This window comes from Orcinus orca, unplaced genomic scaffold, assembly GCF_937001465.1.
Source record: "Orcinus orca unplaced genomic scaffold, mOrcOrc1.1 scaffold_36, whole genome shotgun sequence".
NCBI classification, from domain to species: domain Eukaryota; kingdom Metazoa; phylum Chordata; class Mammalia; order Artiodactyla; family Delphinidae; genus Orcinus; species Orcinus orca.
The window spans coordinates 1,383,340-1,402,921 of record NW_026044021.1 but is presented as its reverse complement, the minus strand read 5'-3'; the positions used below and the strand labels follow the sequence as shown (position 1 = coordinate 1,402,921).

At 43.8% G+C, this 19,582-nt stretch overlaps 1 long non-coding RNA gene across 1 annotated transcript in view; it reads left to right on the top strand.

Annotated features, from left to right (window-relative positions):
• Positions 1-17,001, top strand: part of LOC125963357 (uncharacterized) — a 711,957-nt gene extending 694,956 nt beyond the window's left edge. The window contains exon 3 of the long non-coding RNA XR_007475217.1: positions 16,865-17,001. This is a non-coding gene — a long non-coding RNA (uncharacterized LOC125963357). The remainder of the gene's footprint in view (positions 1-16,864) is intronic.
• The last annotated feature ends 2,581 nt before the right edge of the window (positions 17,002-19,582 follow it).

Genomic DNA, 19,582 nt, shown 5'->3' with positions numbered 1-19,582 from the left:
TCTGTTGCTTTGTTTTTTAGATGTTTCAGGAAACACCATACACTTCTCCCGAGTGGCTGTTGGCAATTTACATCCCGCCCATCAGCATAACAAGGCTCCCAGTTCTCCATGGCCTGTTCTGCCTTTCTGGATTTTACACTTTTTTCAGATGGCCCTTTTGACCGGGGGGAAGTGACACTTCATTGTAGTGCAGATTTCCTTTGCAAGCTTGTTTGGTTGGCCAAAAAGGGCGTATGCGTTTTTTCCTGAATATATTCAGGAAAAAACGCATACGCCCTTTTTGGCCACATTTATCATTGTCCACGTTCTGCCTCTTTTCCTATGCTTTAAATGCAATTCCAGTCTACCTCCTGAAATCAGTTTTCTGCAATTCTGCCCCGCTTTCAAGTCCTCTTGGCAGCCTTACTTCAGTATATTTTTGGATGATAGCTGTCATTTATAATTCTGCAGGTTTGTGAGTTACAGGGCCCCTGAGCTCCTTTCTTCAACTCGCTTTCTTGTGAGCTGGCCGCAACACCGCAGGATTGCTTCAGGCCCTAATCTTGTTCCGGCACGGCACGCGGAGCCTTTGGTTAATTCCTCTTCCTGGTGGGAAATGAGACTTAAATTTCCCCGTCCAGACACCACCAGCTAGTCTCTCATTGGTTCTCCCTATTCCTGTTCATCTTCCGCAGAAATTGCAAACTGGGCCAAACAGGAGGTTAAAGGCCCTGACTCTCCAAGTCGGGAGAGTGTTAGTAAAGCATCTGGAATGTTGCACCCGAGTACCAGGGGACGAGAACTGAGACATATTGGAACATGTCTCCCGATCACACGGTTGATCACACTCTGGGTTCCACATGCATGTTTTAGCTGAAGGAAGAATCCCTTAAAACTGGAGAGTTGAGACCCGTGGAATGGGTACCATGCAATATGACTTCAAAGGGTCTTCATTTGATCACCGAACCTCTCCAATCCTATCACTGCTGCGTTTATGCCCCTGTACACACGCTTGATTCTCTTTTGGAGATATAGCAATCCATGGGTTTTAAGATACTTACTAGTCACGTACATACTTAGGCGTTTAATATGGGGTGTTGAGTCCATTTCGTTGAGCAATGCGTAGCTCTTGTCTATTCCATATTTGGCTTAAGGAACTTTATCTGTGCTCATTTCAATCTCTGGTTTTATGCAGCACCCCAACTCACCTTTCCCCTTAAGCAAGCATAAGTTGGTTTTCTAAATTTGATTCCCTGTTCTGTTTTGTAATTCAGTTCCTGTGTAGCCAGGTTTACATTCCGTGTATTAGTGATATCTTCTGATGTTTCTTTTCCTGTGTGACTTATTTCAGTTAGAATCATCATACCTGAATCCACTCATTATGCTGCTACGGGCCTGATGACATAGATTTCATTGCTGAGTGATATTGCATTGTACGTAAGTACCACAACTGCTTTATCCAGTTTTCAGTTTCTGCGATATTGAACTAGTCCCATAAACGAGTTTCTTGTAAACAGAGCCGTCCCAAACTTAGGGGTGGCTGTGTCTTTTTGATTTTAATTTCCCTAAGCTATAGGGCCATAAGTGGAAGTGCGCTAGGCTCTGTTGCTTTGTTTTTTAGATGTTTCAGGAAACACCATACACTTCTCCCGAGTGGCTGTTGGCAATATACATCCCGCCCATCAGCATAACAAGGCTCCCAGTTCTCCATGGCCTGTCCTGCCTGTCTGGATTTTACACTTTTTTCAGATGGCCCTTTTGACCGGGGGCAAGTGAGACTTCATTGTAGTGCAGATTTCCTTTGCAAGCTTGCTTGGTTGGCCAAAAAGGGCGTATGCATTTTTTCCTGAATATATTCAGGAAAAAACGCATACGCCCTTTGTGGCCAAGTTTATCATTGTCGACGTTTTGCCTCTTTTCCTATGCTTTAAATGCAATTCCAGTGTACCTCCTGAAATCAGTTTCCTGCAATTCTGCCCCGCTTTCAAGTCCTCTTGGCAGCCTTACTTCAGTATATTTTTGGACGATAGCTGTCATTTATAACTCTGCAGGTTTGTGAATTACACTGCCCCTGAGCTCCTTTCTTCAATTCGCTTTCTTGTGAGCTGGCCGCAACACCGCAGGATTGCTTCAGGCCCTAATCTAGTTCCGGCACGGCACACTGAGCCTTTGGTTAATTCCTCTTCCTGGTGGGAAATGAGAGTTAAATTTCCCCGTCCAGACACCTCCAGCTAGTCTCTCATTTGTCCTCCCTATTCCTGTTCATCTTCCGCAGAAATTGGAAATTGGGCCAAACAGGAGGTTAAAGGCACTGACTCTCCAAGTCGGGAGAGTGTTAGTAAAGCGTCTGGAATGTTGCACCCGAGTACCAGGGGACGAGAACTGAGACATATTGGAACACGTCTCCCGATCACACAGTTGATCATACTCTGGGTTCCACATGCTTGTTTTAGCTGAAGGAAGAATCCCTTAAACCTGGAGAGTTGAGACCCGTGGAATGGGTACCATGCAATATGACTTCAAAGGGTCTTCATTTGCTCACCGAACCTCTCCAATCCTATCACTGCTGCGTTTATGCCCCTGTACTAACACTTGATTCTCTTTCAGACACATAGCAATCTTTAGGTTTTAAGATACTTACTAGTCAGGTACATTATCAGGTGTTTAACATGGGGTTTTGAGTCCATTTCGTTGAGCAAGGAGTAGCTCTTGTCTATTACATATTTGGCTTAAGGAACTTTATCTGTGCTCATTTCAATCTCTGGTTTTACGCAGCACCCCAACTCACCTTTCCCCTTAAGCAAGCATAAGTTTGTTTTCTAAATTTGAGACCCTGTTCTCTTTTGTAATCTAGTTCCTGTGTAGTCAAGTTTACATTCCTTGTATTAGTGATATCTTATGATATTTCTTTTTCTGTGTGACTTATTTCAGTTAGAATCATCATACCTGAATCCACTCATTATGCTGCTATGGGCCTGATGACATAGATGTCATTGCTGAGGGATATTGCATTGTACGTAAGTACCAAAACTTCTTTATCCATTTTTCACTTTCTGCAAAATTGAACTTGTACCGTAAATGAGGTTCTTGTAAACAGAGCCATCCCAAATTTTGGGGTGGCTGTGTCTTTTTGATTTAAATTTCCCTAAGCTATAGGACCATAAGTGGAAGTGCCCTAGGCTCTGTTGCTTTGTTTTTTAGATGTTTCAGGAAACACCATACACTTCTCCCTAGTGGCTGTTGGCAGTTTACATCCCGCCCATCAGCATAACAAGGCTCCCATTTCTCCATGGCCTGTCCTGCCTTTCTGGATTTTACACTTTATTCAGATGGCCCTTTTGACCAGGGGGAAGTGAGACTTCATTGTTGTGCAGATTTCCTATGCAAGCTTGCTTGGTTGGCCAAAAAGGGCGTATGCGTTTTTTCCTGAATATATTCAGGAATAAACGCATACGCCCTTTTTGGCCAAGTGCATCATTGTGGACGTTCTGCCTCTTTTCCTATGCTTTAAATGCAATTCCAGTCTACCTCCTGAAATCGGCTTCCTGCAATTCTGCCCCGCTTTCAAGTCCTCTTGGCAGCCTTACTTCAGTATATTTTTGGACGATAGCTGTCATTTATAACTCTGCAGGTTTGTGAATTACAGTGCCCCGAGCGCCTTTCTTCAACTCGCTTTCTTGTGAGCTGGCCGCAACACCGCAGGATTGCTTCAGGGCCTAATCTGGTTCTGGCACGGCACGCTGAGCCTTTGCTTAATTCCTCTTCCTGGTGGGAAATGAGAGTTAAATTTGCCCATCCAGACACCTCCAGCTAGTCTCTCATTGGTTCTCCCTATTCCTGTTCATGTTCCGCAGAAATTGCAAACTGGCCCAAACAGGAGTTTAAAGGCACTGACTCTCCAAGTCGGGAGAGTGTTAGTAAAGCGTCTGGAATGTTGCACCCAAGTACAAGGGTACGAGAACTGAGACATATTTGAACACGTCTCGCGATGACATGGTTGATCATACTCTGGGTTCCACATGCATGTTTTAGCTGAAGGAAGAATCCCTTAAACCTGGAGAGTTGAGACCCGTGGAATGGGTACCATGCAATATGACTTCAAAGGGTCTTCATTTGCTCACCGAACCTCTCCAATCCTATCACTGCTGCGTTTATGCCCCTGTACACACGCTTGATTCTCTTTTGGAGACATAGCAATCCATAGGTTTTAAGATACTTACTAGTCAGGTACATTCTTAGGCATTTAATATGGGGTGTTGAGTCCATTTCGTTGAGCAAGGAGTAGCTCTTGTCTATTCCATATTTGGCTTAAGGAACTTTATCTGTGCTCATTTCAATCTCTGGTTTTATGCAGCACCCCAACTCACCTTTCCCCTTAAGCAAGCATAAGTTGGTTTTCTAAATTTGAGACCGTGTTCTCTTTTGTAATACAGTTCCTGTGTAGCCAAGTTTACATTCCGTGTATTAGTGATATCTTATGATGTTTCTTTTTCTGTGTGGCTTATTTCAGTTAGAATCATCATACCTGAATCCACTCATTATGCTGCTACTGGCCTGATGACATAGATTTCATTGCTGAGTGATATTGCATTGTACGTAAGTACCACAACTTCTTTATCCATTTTTCACTTTCTGCGATATTGAACTAGTCCCTTAAACGAGTTTCTTCTAAACAGAGCCGTCCCAGACTTTGGGGTGGCTGTGTCTTTTTGATGTAAATTTCCCTAGGCTATAGGGCCATAAGTGGAAGTGGCCTAGGCTCTGTTGCTTTGTTTTTTAGATGTTTCAGGAAACACCATACACTTCTCCTGAGTGGCTGTTGGCAATTTACATCCCGCCCATCAGCATAACAAGGCTCTCAGTTCTCCATGGCCTGTGTTGCCTTTCTGGATTTTACACTTTTTTCAGATGGCCCTTTTGACCGGGGGGAAGTGAGACTTCATTGTAGTGCAGATTTCCTTTGCAAGCTTGCTTGGTTGGCCAAAATGGGCGTATGCGTTTTTTCCTGAATATATGCAGGAAAAAACGCATACGCCCTTTTTGGCCAAGTGCATCATTGTTGACGTTCTGCCTCTTTTCCTATGCTTTAAATGCAATTCCAGTCTACCTCCTGAAATCGGTTTCCTGCAATTCTGCCCCGCTTTCAAGTCCTCTTGGCAGCCTTACTTCAGTATATTTTTGGACGATAGCTGTCATTTATAACTCTGCAGGTTTGTGAATTACAGTGCCCCTGAGCTCCTTTCTTCAACTCGCTTTCTTGTGAGCTGCCCGCAACACCGCAGGATTGCTTCAGGCCCTAATCTGGTTCCGGCACGGCACGCTGAGCCTTTGGTTAATTCCTCTTCCTGGTGGGAAATGAGAGTTAAATTTGCCCGTCCAGACACCTCCAGCTAGTCTCTCATTGGTTCTCCCTATTCCTGTTCATCTTCCGTGGAATTTGCAACCTGGGCCAAACAGGAGGTTAAAGACACTGACTCTCCAAGTCAGGAGAGTATTAGTAAAGCACCTGGAATGTTGCACCCGAGTACCAGTGGACGAGAACTGAGACATATTGGAACACGTCTCCCAATCACATGGTTGATCATACTCTGGGTTCCACATGCATGCTTTAGCTGAAGGAAGAATCCCTTAAACCTGGAGAGTTGAGACCTGTGGAATGGGTACCATGCAATATGACTTCAAAGGGTCTTCATTTGCTAACCGAACCTCTCAAATCCTATCACTGCTGCATTTATGCCCCTGTACACACGCTTGATTCTCTTTCAGAGACATAGCAATCCATAGGTTTTAAGATACTTACTAGTCAGGTACATTCTTAGGCGTTTAATATGGGGTGTTGGGTCCATTTCATTGAGCAAGGAGTAGCTCTTGTCTATTCCATATTTGGCTTAAGGAAATTTATCTGTGCTCATTTCAATCTCTGGTTTTATGCAGCACCCCAACTCACCTTTCCCCTTAAGCAAGCATAAGTTGGTTTTCTAAATTTGAGACCCTGTTCTGTTTTGTAATTCAGTTCCTGTGTAGCCAAGTTTACATTCTGTGTATTAGTGATATCTTATGATATTCCTTTTTCTTGTGACTTATTTCAGTTAGAATCATCATACCTGAATCCACTCATTATGCTGCTACGGGCCTGATGACATAGATTTCATTGCTGAGTTATATTGCATTGTATGTAAGTACCACAACTTCTTTATCCATTTTTCACTTTCTGCGATATTGAACCTGTCCCGTAAAAGAGTTTCTTGTAAACAGAGCCGTCCCAAACTTTGGGGTGGCTGTGTCTTTTTGATTTTAATTTCCCTAAGCTATAGGACCATAAGTGGAAGTGCCCTAGGCTCTGTTGCTTTGTTTTTTAGATGTTTCAGGAAACACCATACACTTCTCCGGAGTGGCTGTTGGCAATTTACATCCCACCCATCAGCATAACAAGGCTCCCAGTTCTCCATGGTCTGTCCTGCCTTTCTGGATTTTACACTTTTTTCAGATGGCCCTTTTGACCTGGGGGGAAGTGAGACTTCATTGTAGTGCAGATTTCCTTTGCAAGCTTGCTTGGTTGGCCAAAAAGGGCGTATGCGTTTTGTCCTGAATATATTCAGGAAAAAACGCATACGCCCTTTTTGGCCAAGTGCATCATTGTCGACGTTCTGCCTCTTTTCCTATGCTTTAAATGCAATTCCAGTCTACCTCGTGAAATCGGTTTCCTGCAATTCTTCCCCGCTTTCAAGTCCTCTTGGCAGCCTTACTTCAGTATATTTTTGGACGATAGCTGTCATTTATAACTCTGCAGGTTTGTGAATTACAGTGCCCCTGAGCTCCTTTCTTCAACTCGCTTTCTGGTGAGCGGGCCGCAACACCGCAGGATTCCTTCAGGCCCTAATCTGGTTCCGGCACGGCACGCTGAGCCTTTGGTTAATTCCTCTTCCTGGTGGGAAATGAGAGTTAAATTTGCCCGTCCAGACACCTCCAGCTAGTCTCTCATTGGTTCTCCCTATTCCTGTTCATCTTCCGCAGAAATTGCAAACTGGGCCAAACAGGAGGTTAAAGGCACTGACTCTCCAAGTCGGGAGAGTGTTAGTAAAGCATCTGGAATGTTGCACCCGAGTACCAGGGGACGAGAATGGAGACATATTGGACCACGACTCCCGATCACACGGTTGATCATACTCCGGGTTCCACATGCATGATTTAGCTGAAGGAAGAATCCCTTAAACCTGGAGAGTTGAGACCCGTGGAATGGGTACCATGCAATATGACTTCAAAGGGTCTTCATTTGCTCACCGAACCTCTCCAATCCTATCACTGCTGCGTTTATGCCCCTGTACACACGCTTGATTCTCTTTCGGAGACATAGCGATCCATAGGTTTTAAGATACTTACTAGTCAGGTACATTCTTAGGCGTTTAATATGGGGTGTTGAGTCCATTTCGTTGAGCAAGGAGTAGCTCTTGTCTATTCCATATTTGGCTTAAGGAACTTTATCTGTGCTCATTTCAATCTCTAGTTTTATACAGCACCCCAACTCACCTTTCGCCTTAAGCAAGCATAAGTTGGTTTTCTAAATTTGAGACCCTGTTCTGTTTTGTAATCCAGTTCCTGTGTAGCCAAGTTTACATTCCGTGTATTAGTGATATCTTATGATGTTTCTTTTTCTGTGTGACTTATTTCAGTTAGAATCATCATACCTGAATCCACTCATTATGCTGCTATGGGCCTGATGACAAAGATTTCATTGCTGAGTGATATTGCATTGTACGTAAGTACCACAACTTCTTTATCCACTTTTCGCTTTCTGTGAAATTGAACTTGTACCGTAAACGAGGTTCTTGTAAACAGAGCCGTCCCAAACTTTGGGGTGGCTGTGTCTTTTTTATTTAAATTTCCCTAAGCTATAGGACCATAAGTGGAAGTGCCCTAGGCTCTGTTGCTTTGTTTTAGACGTTCCAGGAAACACCATACACTTCTCCTGAGTGGCTGTTGGCAATTTACATCCCGCCCATCAGCATAACAAGGCTCCCAGTTCTCCATGGCCTGTCCTGCCTTTCTGGATTTTACACTTTTTTCAGATGGCCCATTTGACTGGGGGGAAGTGAGACTTCATTGTAGTGCAGATTTCCTTTGCAAGCTTGCTTGGTTGGCCTAAAAGGGCGTATGCTTTTTTTCCTGAATATATTCAGGAAAAAAAGCATACGCCCTTTTTGGCAAGTGCATCATTGTCGACGTTCTGCCTCTTTTCCTATGCTTTAAATGCAAATCAAGTCTACCACCTGAAATCCGTTTCCTGCAATTCTGCCCCGGTTTCAAGCCCTCTTGGCAGCCTTACTTCAGTAGATTTTTGTACGATAGCTGTCATTTATAACTCTGCAGGTTTGTGAATTACAGTGCCCCTGAGCTCCTCTCTTCAACTCGCTTTCTTGTGAGCTGGCCTCAACACCGCAGGATTGCTTCAGGCCCTAATCTGGTTCTGGCACGGCACGCTGAGCCTTTGGTTAATTCCTCTTCCTGGTGGGAAATGAGAGTTAAATTTGCCCGTCCAGACACCTCCAGCTAGTCTCTCATTGGTTCTCCCTATTCCTGTTCATCTTCCACAGAAATTGCAAACTGGGCCAAACAGGAAGTTAAAGGCACTGTCTCTCCAAGTCGGGAGAATATTAGTAAAGCGTCTGCAATTTTGCACCCGAGTACCAGGGGATGAGAACTGAGACATATTAGAACACATCTCCCGATCACACAGTTGATCACACTCTGTGTTCCACATGCATTTTTTAGCTGAAGGAAGAATCCCTTAAACTTGGAGAGTTGAGACCCGTGGAATGGGTACCATGCAATATGACTTCAAAGGGTCTTCATTTGCTCACCAAACCTCTCCAATCCTATCACTGCTGCGTTTATGCCCCTGTACTCACGCTTGATTCTCTTTCAGAGACATAGCAATCCATAAGTTTTAAGATACTTACTAGTCAGGTACATTATTAGGCGTTTAATAAGGGGTTTTGAGTCCATTTCGTTGAGCAAGGAGTAGCCCTTGTCTATTACATATTTGGCTTAAGGAACTTTATCTGTGCTCATTTCAATCTCTGGTTTTATGCAGCACCCCAACTCACCTTTCCCCTTAAGCAAGCATAAGTTGGTTTTCTAAATTTGAGACCCTGTTCTGTTTTGTAATCCAGTTCCTGTGTAGCCAAGTTTACACTCCGTGTATTAGTGTTATCTTATGATGTTTCTTTTTCTGTGTGACTTATTTCCGTTAGAATCATCATACCTGAATCCACTCTATGCTTTACAGGCCTGATGACATAGATTTCATTGCTGATTGATATTGCATTGTACGTAAGTACCACAACTTCTTTATCCAGTTTTCACTTTCTGCGATATTGAACTTGTACCATAAATGGGGTTCTTGTAAACAGAGCCGTCCCAAACTTTGGGGTGGCTGTGTCTTTTTGATTTCAATTTCCCTAAGCTATAGGACCATAAGTGGAACTGCCCTAGGCTCTGTTGCTTTGTTTTTTCGATGTTTCAGGAAACACCATACACTTCTCCTGAGTGGCTGTTGGCAATTTACATCCCGCCAATCAACATAACAAGGCTCCCAGTTCTCCATGGCCTGTCCTGCCTTTCTGGATTTTACACTTTTTTCAGATGGCCCTTTTGACCGGGGGGAAGTGAGACTTCATTGTAGTGCAGATTTCCTTTGCAAGCTTGCTTGGTTGGCCAAAAAGGGCGTATGCGTTTTTTCCTGAATATATTCAGGAAAAAACGCATACACCCTTTTTGGCCTAGTGCATCATTCTCGACGTTCTGCCTCTTTTCCTATGCTTTAAATGCAATTCCAGTCTACCTCCTGAAATCGGTTTCCTGCAATTCTGCCCGGCTTTCAAGTCCTCTTGGCAGCATTACTTCAGTATATTTTTGGACGATAGCTGTCATTTATAACTCTGCAGGTTTGTGAATTACAGTGCCCCTGAACTCCTTTCTTCAATTCGCTTTCTTGTGAGCTGGCCGCAACACCGCAGGATTGCTTCAGGCCCTAATCTGATTCCGACATGGCACGCTGAGCCTTTGGTTAATTCCTCTTCCTGGTGGGAAATGGGAGTTAAATTTGCCCGTCCAGACACCTCCAGCTAGTCTCTCATTGGTTCTCCCTATTCCTGTTCATCTTCCACGGAATTTGCAAACTGGGCCAAACAGGAGGTTAAAGGCACTGACTCTCCAAGTCGGGAGAGTGTCAGTAAAGCGTCTGGAATGTTACACCCGAGTACCAGGGGATGAGAACTGAGACATATTTCAACACGTCTCCCGATCACACGGTTGATCATACTCTGGGTTCCACATGCATGTTTTAGCTGAAGGAAGAATCCCTTAAACCTGGAGAGTTGAGACCCGTGGAATGGGTACCATGCAATATGACTTCAAAGGGTCTTCATTTGCTCACCGAACCTCTCCAATCCTATCACTGCTGCGTTTATGCCCCTGTACTCACGCTTGATTCTCTTTCAGAGACATAGCAATCTTTAGGTTTTAAGAAACTTACTAGTCAGGTACATTATAAGGTGTTTAACATGGGGTTTTGAGTCCATTTCGTTGAGCAGGGAGTAGCTCTTTTCTATTCCATATTTGGCTTAAGGAACTTTATCTGTGCTCATTTCAATCTCTGGTTTTATGCAGCACCCCAACTCACCTTTCCCCTTAAGCAAGCATAAGTTGGTTTTCTAAATTTGAGACCCTGTTCTGTTTTGTAATCCATTTCCTGTGTAGCCAAGTTTACATTCCGTGTATTAGTGATATCTTATGATGTTTCTTTTTCTGTGTGACTTATTTCAGTTAGAATCATCATACCTGAATCCACTCATTATGCTGCTACGTGCCTGATGACATAGATTTCATTGCTGAGTGTTATTGCATTGTATGTAAGTACCACAACATCTTTATCCATTTTTCACTTTCTGTGATATTGAACTTGTACCGTAAACGAGGTTCTTGTAATAAGAGCCATACCAAATTTTGGGGTGGCTGTGTCTTTTTGATTTTAATTTCCCTAAGCTATAGGATCATAAGTGGAAGTGCCCTAGCCTCTGTTGCTTTGTTTTTTACATGTTTCAGGAAACACCATACACTTCTCCCGAGTGGCTGTTGGCAATTTACATCCCGCCCATCAGCATAACAAGGCTTCCAGTTCTCCATGGCCTGTCCTGCCTGTCTGGATTTTACACTTTTTTCAGATGGCCCTTTTGACCGGGGGCAAGTGAGACTTCATTGTAGTGCAGATTTCCTTTGCAAGCTTGCTTGGTTGGCCAAAAAGGGCGTATGCGTTTTTTCCTGAATATATTCAGGAAAAAACGCATACGCCCTTTGTGGCCAAGTTTATCATTGTCGACGTTTTGCCTCTTTTCCTATGCTTTAAATGCAATTCCAGTGTACCTCCTGAAATCAGTTTCCTGCAATTCTGCCCCGCTTTCAAGTCCTCTTGGCAGCCTTACTTCAGTATATTTTTGGACGATAGCTGTCATTTATAACTCTGCAGGTTTGTGAATTACAGTGCCCCTGAGTTCCTTTCTTCAACTCGCTTTCTTGTGAGCTGGCCGCAACACCGCAGGATTGCTTCAGGCCCTAATCTGGTTCCGGCACGGCACGCTGAGCCTTTGATTAATTCCTCTTCCTGGTGGGAAATGAGAGTTAAATTTGCCCGTCCAGACACCTCCAGCTAGTCTCTCATTGGTTCTCCCTATTCCTGTTCATCTTCCGCAGAAATTGCAAACTGGGCCAAACAGGAGGTTAAAGGCACTGACTCTCCAAGTCGGGAGAGTGTTAGTAAAGCGTCTGGAATGTTGCACCCGAGTACCAGGGGACGAAAACTGAGACATATTGGAACACGTCTCCCGATCACATGGTTGATCATACTCAGGGTTCCACATGCATGATTTAGCTGAAGGAAGAATCCCTTAAACCTGGAGCGTTGAGACCCGTGGAATGGGTACCATGCAATATGACTTCAAAGGGTCTTCATTTGCTCACCGAACCTCTCCAATCCTATCACTGCTGTGTTTATGCCCCTGTACAAACGCTTGATTCTCTTTCGGAGTCATAGCAATCCATAGGTTTTAAGATACTTACTAGTCAGGTACATTCTTAGGCGTTTAATATGGGGTGTTGAGTCCATTTCGTTGAGCAAGGAGTAGCTCTTGTCTATTCCACATTTGGCTTAAGGAACTTTATCTGTGCTCATTTCATCTCTAGTTTTATGCAGCACCCCAACTCACCATTCCCCTTAAGCAAGCATAAGTTGGTTTTCTAAATTTGAGACACTGTTCTGTTTTGTAATCCAGTTCCTGTGTAGCCAAGTTTACATTCCGTGTATTAGTGATATCTTATGATGTTTCTTTTCCTGTGTGACTTATTTCAGTTAGAATCATCATACCTGAATCCACTCATTATGCTGCTACGGGCCTGATGACATAGATTTCATTGCTGAGTGATATTGCATTGTACGTAAGTACCACAACTGCTTTATCCATTTTTCACTTTCTGCGATATTGAACTAGTCCCATAAACGAGTTTCTTGTAAACAGAGCCGTCCCAAACTTAGGGGTGGCTGTGTCTTTTTGATTTTAATTTCCCTAAGCTATAGGGCCATAAGTGGATGTGCTCTAGGCTCTGTTGCTTTGTTTTTTATATGTTTCAGGAAACACCATACACTTCTCCTGAGTGGCTGTTGGCAATTTACATCCCGCTCATCAGCATAACAAGGCTTCCAGTTCTCCATGGCCTGTCCTGCCTTTCTGGATTTTATACTTTTTTCAGATGGCCCTTTTGACCGGGGGGAAGTGAGACTTCATTGTAGTGCAGATTTCCTTTGCAAGCTTGCTTGGTTGGCCAAAAAGGGCGTATGCATTTTTTCCTGAATATATTCAGGAAAAAATGCATACACACTTTTTGGCCAAGTGCATCATTGTTGACGTTCTGCCTCTTTTCCTATGCTTTAAATGCAATTCCAGTCTACCTCCTGAAATCGGTTTCCTGCAATTCTGCCCCGCTTTCAAGTCCTCGTGGCAGCCTTACTTCAGTATATTTTTGGACGATAGCTGTCATTTATAACTCTGCAGGTTTGTGAATTACAGTGCCCCTGAGCGCCTTTCTTCAACTCGCTTTCTTCTGAGCTGGCCGCAACACCGCAGGATTGCTTCAGGCCCTAATCTGGTTCCGGCACGACACGCTAAGCCTTTCGTTAATTCCTCTTCCTGGTGGGAAATGAGAGTTAAATTGGCCCGTACAGACACCTCCAGCTAGCCTCTCATTGCTTCTCCCTATTCCTGTTCATCTTCCGCAGAAATTGCAAACTGAGCCAAACAGGAGGTTAAAGGCACTGACTCTCCAAGTCGGGAGAGTGTTAGTAAAGCGTCTGGAATGTTGCACCCGAGTTCCAGGGGACGAGAACGGAGACATATTTGAACATGTCTCCCGATCACACGGTTGATCATACTCTGGGTTCCACATGCATGATTTTGCTGAAGGAAGAATCCCTTAAACCTGGAGAGTTGAGACCCGTGGAATGGGTACCATGCAATATGACTTCAAAGGGTCTTCATTTCCTTACCGAACCTCTCCAATCCTATCACTGTTGCGTTTATGCCCCTGTGCACACGCTTGATTCTCCTTTGGAGACATAGCAATCCATAGGTTTTAAGATACTTACTAGTCAGCTACATTCTTTGGCGTTTAATATGGGGTGTTGAGTCCATTTCATTGAGCAAGGAGTAGCTCTTGTGTATTACATATTTGGCTTAAGGAACTTTATCTGTGCTCATTTCAATCTCTGGTTTTATGCAGCACCCCAACTCACCTTTCCCCTTAAGCAAGCATAAGTTGGTTTTCTAAATTTGAGACCCTGTTCTGTTTTGTAATCCAGTTCCTGTGTAGCCAAGTTTACATTCCGTGTATTAGTGATATCTTATGATGTTTCTTTTTCTGTGTGACTTATTTCAGTTAGAATCATCATACCTGAATCCACTCATTATGCTGCTACGTGCCTGATGACATAGATTTCATTGCTAAGTGATATTGCATTGTACGTAAGTACCACAACTTCTTTATCCATTTTCCGCTTTCTGCGATATTGAACTTGTACCATAAATGCGGTTCTTGTAAAGAGAGCCGTCCCAAACTTTGGGGTGGCTGTGTCTTTTTGATTTTAATTTCCCTAAGCTATAGGACCATAAGTGGAAATGCCCTAGGCTCTGTTGCTTTGTTTTTTAGATGTTTCAGGAAACACCATACACTTCTCCGGAGTGGCTGTTGGCAATTTACATCCCGCCCATCAGCATAACAAGGCTCCCAGTTCTCCATGGCCTGTTCTGCCTTTCTGGATTTTACACTTTTTTCAGATGGCCCTTTTGACCGCGGGGAAGTGAGACTTCATTGTAGTGCAGATTTCCTTTGCAAGCTTGTTTGGTTGGCCAAAAAGGGCGTATGCGTTTTTTCCTGAATATATTCAGGAAAAAACGCATACGCCCTTTTTGGCCACATTTATCATTGTCCACGTTCTGCCTCTTTTCCTATGCTTTAAATGCAATTCCAGTCTACCTCCTGAAATCGGTTTTCTGCAATTCTGCCCCGCTTTCAAGTCCTCTTGGCAGCCTTACTTCAGTATATTTTTGGATGATAGCTGTCATTTATAATTCTGCAGGTTTGTGAATTACAGGGCCCCTGAGCTCCTTTCTTCAACTCGCTTTCTTGTGAGCTGGCCGCAACACCGCAGGATTGCTTCAGGCCCTAATCTGGTTCCGGCACGGCACGCTGAGCCTTTGGTTAATTCCTCTTCCTGGTGGGAAATGAGACTTAAATTTGCCCGTCCAGACACCACCAGCTAGTCTCTCATTGGTTCTCCCTATTCCTGTTCATCTTCCGCAGAAATTGCAAACTGGGCCAAACAGGAGGTTAAAGGCCCTGACTCTCCAAGTCGGGAGAGTGTTAGTAAAGCATCTGGAATGTTGCACCCGAGTACCAGGGGACGAGAACTGAGACATATTGGAACATGTCTCCCGATCACACGGTTGATCACACTCTGGGTTCCACATGCATGTTTTAGCTGAAGGAAGAATCCCTTAAACCTGGAGAGTTGAGACCCGTGGAATGGGTACCATGCAATATGACTTCAAAGGGTCTTCATTTGATCACCGAACCTCTCCAATCCTATCACTGCTGCGTTTATGCCCCTGTACACACGCTTGATTCTCTTTTGGAGATATAGCAATCCATGGGTTTTAAGATACTTACTAGTCACGTACATACTTAGGCGTTTAATATGGGGTGTTGAGTCCATTTCGTTGAGCAATGCGTAGCTCTTGTCTATTCCATATTTGGCTTAAGGAACTTTATCTGTGCTCATTTCAATCTCTGGTTTTATGCAGCACCCCAACTCACCTTTCCCCTTAAGCAAGCATAAGTTCGTTTTCCAAATTTGAGACCCTGTTCTCTTTTGTAATCCAGTTCCTGTGTAGCCAAGTTTACATTCCGTGTATTAGTGATATCTTATGATGTTTCTTTTTCTGTGTGACTTATTTCAGTTAGAATCATCATACCTGAATCCACTCATTATGCTGCTATGGGTCTGATGACATAGATTTCATTGCTGAGTGATATTGCATTGTACGTAAGTACCACAACTGCTTTATCCATTTTTCACTTTCTGTTATATTGAACTTGTCCCGTAAACGAGTTTCTTGTAAACAGAGCTGTCCCAAATTTGGGGTGGCTGTGTCTTTTTGATGTTAATTTCCCTAAGCTATAGGGCCATAAGTGGAAATGCCCTAGGCTCTGTTGCTTTGTTTTTTAGATGTTTCAGGAAACACCATACACTTCTCCCGAGTGGCTGTTGGCAATATACATCCCGCCCATCAGCATAACAAGGCTAGCAGTTCTCCATGCCCTGTCCTGCCTTTCTGGATTTTACACTTTTTTCAGTTGGCCCTTTTGACCGGAGGGAAGTGAGACTTCATTGTAGTGCAGATTTCCTTTGCAAGCTTGCTTGGTTGGCCAAAAAGGGCGTATGCGTTTTTTCCTGAATGTATTCAGGAAAAAACGCATACGCCCTTTTGGGCCAAGTGCATCATTGTGGACGTTCTGCCTCTTTTGCTATGCTTTAAATGCAATTCCAGTCTACCTCCCGATATCGGTTTCCTGCAATTCTGCCCCACTTTCAAGTCCTCTTGGCAGGCTTACTTCAGTATATTTTTGGACGATAGCTGTCATTTATAACTCTGCAGGTTTGTGAATTACAGTGTCCCTGAGCTCCTTTCTTCAACTCGCTTTCTTGTGAGCTGGCCGCAACAATGCAGGATTGCTTCAGGCCCTAATCTGGTTCCGGCATGACACGCTGAGCTTTTGGATATTTCCTCTTCCTGGTGGGAAATGAGAGTTAAATTTGCCCGTCCAGACACCTCCAGCTAGTCTCTCATTGGTCCTCCCTATTCCTGTTCATCTTCCGCAGAATTTGCAAACTCGGCCAAACAGGAGGTTAAAGGCACTGACTCTCCAAGTCGGGAGATTGTTAGTAAAACGTCTGGAATATTGCACCCGAGTACCAGGGGACGAAAAGTGAGACATATTGGAACACGTCTTCCGATCACACGGTTGATCACACTCTGGGTTCCACATGCATGTTTTAGCTGAAGGAAGAATCCCTTAAACCTGGAGAGTTGAGACCCGTGGAATGGGTACCATGCAATATGACTTCAAAGGGTCTTCATTTGCTCACCAAAACTCTCCAATCCTATCACTGCTGCGTTTAAGCCCCTGTACACACACTTGATTCTCTTTCGGAGACATAGCAATCCATAGGTTTTAAGATACTTACTAGACAGCTACATACTTAGGCTTTTAATATGAGGTGTTGAGTCCATTTCGTTGAGCAAGGAGTAGCTCTTGTCTATTCCATATTTGGCTTAAGGAACTTTATCTGTGCTCATTTCAATCTCTGGTTTTATGCAGCACCCCAACTCACCTTTACCCTTAAGCAAGCATAAGTTGGTTTTCCAAATTTGATTCCCTGTTCTGTTTTGTAATTCAGTTCCTGTGTAGCCAGGTTTACATTCCGTGTATTAGTGATATCTTCTGATGTTTCTTTTCCTGTGTGACTTATTTCAGTTAGAATCATCATACCTGAATCCACTCATTATGCTGCTACGGGCCTGATGACATAGATTTCATTGCTGAGTGATATTGCATTGTACGTAAGTACCACAACTGCTTTATCCAGTTTTCAGTTTCTGCGATATTGAACTAGTCCCATAAACGAGTTTCTTGTAAACAGAGCCGTCCCAAACTTAGGGGTGGCTGTGTCTTTTTGATTTTAATTTCCCTAAGCTATAGGGCCATAAGTGGAAGTGCCCTAGGCTCTGTTGCTTTGTTTTTTAGATGTTTCAGGAAACACCATACACTTCTCCCGAGTGGCTGTTGGCAATATACATCCCGCCCAACAGCATAACAAGGCTCCCAGTTCTACATGGCCTGTCCTGCCTGTCTGGATTTTACACTTTTTTCAGATGGCCCTTTTGACCGGGGGCAAGTGAGACTTCATTGTAGTGCAGATTTCCTTTGCAAGCTTGCTTGCTTGGCCAAAAAGGGCGTATGCGTTTTTTCCTGAATATATTCAGGAAAAAACGCATACGCCCTTTGTGGCCAAGTTTATCATTGTCGACGTTTTGCCTCTTTTCCTATGCTTTAAATGCAATTCCAGTGTACCTCCTGAAATCAGTTTCCTGCAATTCTGCCCCGCTTTCAAGTCCTCTTGGCAGCCTTACTTCAGTATATTTTTGGACGATAGCTGTCATTTATAACTCTGCAGGTTTGTGAATTACACTGCCCCTGAGCTCCTTTCTTCAATTCGCTTTCTTGTGAGCTGGCCGCAACACCGCAGGATTGCTTCAGGCCCTAATCTAGTTCCGGCACGGCACACTGAGCCTTTGGTTAATTCCTCTTCCTGGTGGGAAATGAGAGTTAAATTTGCCCGTCCAGACACCTCCAGCTAGTCTCTCATTTGTCCTCCCTATTCCTGTTCATCTTCCGCAGAAATTGCAAACTGGGCCAAACAGGAGGTTAAAGGCACTGACTCTCCAAGTCGGGAGAGTGTTAGTAAAGCGTCTGGAATGTTGCACCCGAGTACCAGGGGACGAGAACTGAGACATATTGGAATACGTCTCCCGATCACACAGTTGATCATACTCTGGGTTCCACATGCTTGTTTTAGCTGAAGGAAGAATCCCTTAAACCTGGAGAGTTGAGACCCGTGGAATGGGTACCATGCAATATGACTTCAAAGGGTCTTCATTTGCTCACCGAACCTCTCCAATCCTATCACTGCTGCGTTTATGCCCCTGTACTCACACTTGATTCTCTTTCAGACACATAGCAATCTTTAGGTTTTAAGATACTTACTAGTCAGGTACATTATCAGGTGTTTAACATGGGGTTTTGAGTCCATTTCGTTGAGCAAGGAGTAGCTCTTGTCTATTACATATTTGGCTTAAGGAACTTTATCTGTGCTCATTTCAATCTCTGGTTTTACGCAGCACCCCAACTCACCTTTCCCCTTAAGCAAGCATAAGTTTGTTTTCTAAATTTGAGACCCTGTTCTCTTTTGTAATCTAGTTCCTGTGTAGTCAAGTTTACATTCCGTGTATTAGTGATATCTTATGATATTTCTTTTTCTGTGTGACTTATTTCAGTTAGAATCATCATACCTGAATCCACTCATTATGCTGCTATGGGCCTGATGACATAGATTTCATTGCTGAGGGATATTGCATTGTACGTAAGTACCAAAACTTCTTTATCCATTTTTCACTTTCTGCAAAATTGAACTTGTACCGTAAATGAGGTTCTTGTAAACAGAGCCATCCCAAATTTTGGGGTGGCTGTGTCTTTTTGATTTAAATTTCCCTAAGCTATAGGACCATAAGTGGAAGTGCCCTAGGCTCTGTTGCTTTGTTTTTTAGATGTTTCAGGAAACACCATACACTTCTCCCTAGTGGCTGTTGGCAGTTTACATCCCGCCCATCAGCATAACAAGGCTCCCATTTCTCCATGGCCTGTCCTGCCTTTCTGGATTTTACACTTTATTCAGATGGCCCTTTTGACCAGGGGGAAGTGAGACTTCATTGTTGTGCAGATTTCCTATGCAAGCTTGCTTGGTTGGCCAAAAAGGGCGTATGCGTTTTTTCCTGAATATATTCAGGAATAAACGCATACGCCCTTTTTGGCCAAGTGCATCATTGTGGACGTTCTGCCTCTTTTCCTATGCTTTAAATGCAATTCCAGTCTACCTCCTGAAATCGGCTTCCTGCAATTCTGCCCCGCTTTCAAGTCCTCTTGGCAGCCTTACTTCAGTATATTTTTGGACGAGAGCTGTCATTTATAACTCTGCAGGTTTGTGAATTACAGTGCCCCGAGCGCCTTTCTTCAACTCGCTTTCTTGTGAGCTGGCCGCAACACCGCAGGATTGCTTCAGGCCCTAATCTGGTTCTGGCACGGCACGCTGAGCCTTTGCTTAATTCCTCTTCCTGGTGGGAAATGAGAGTTAAATTTGCCCGTCCAGACACCTCCAGCT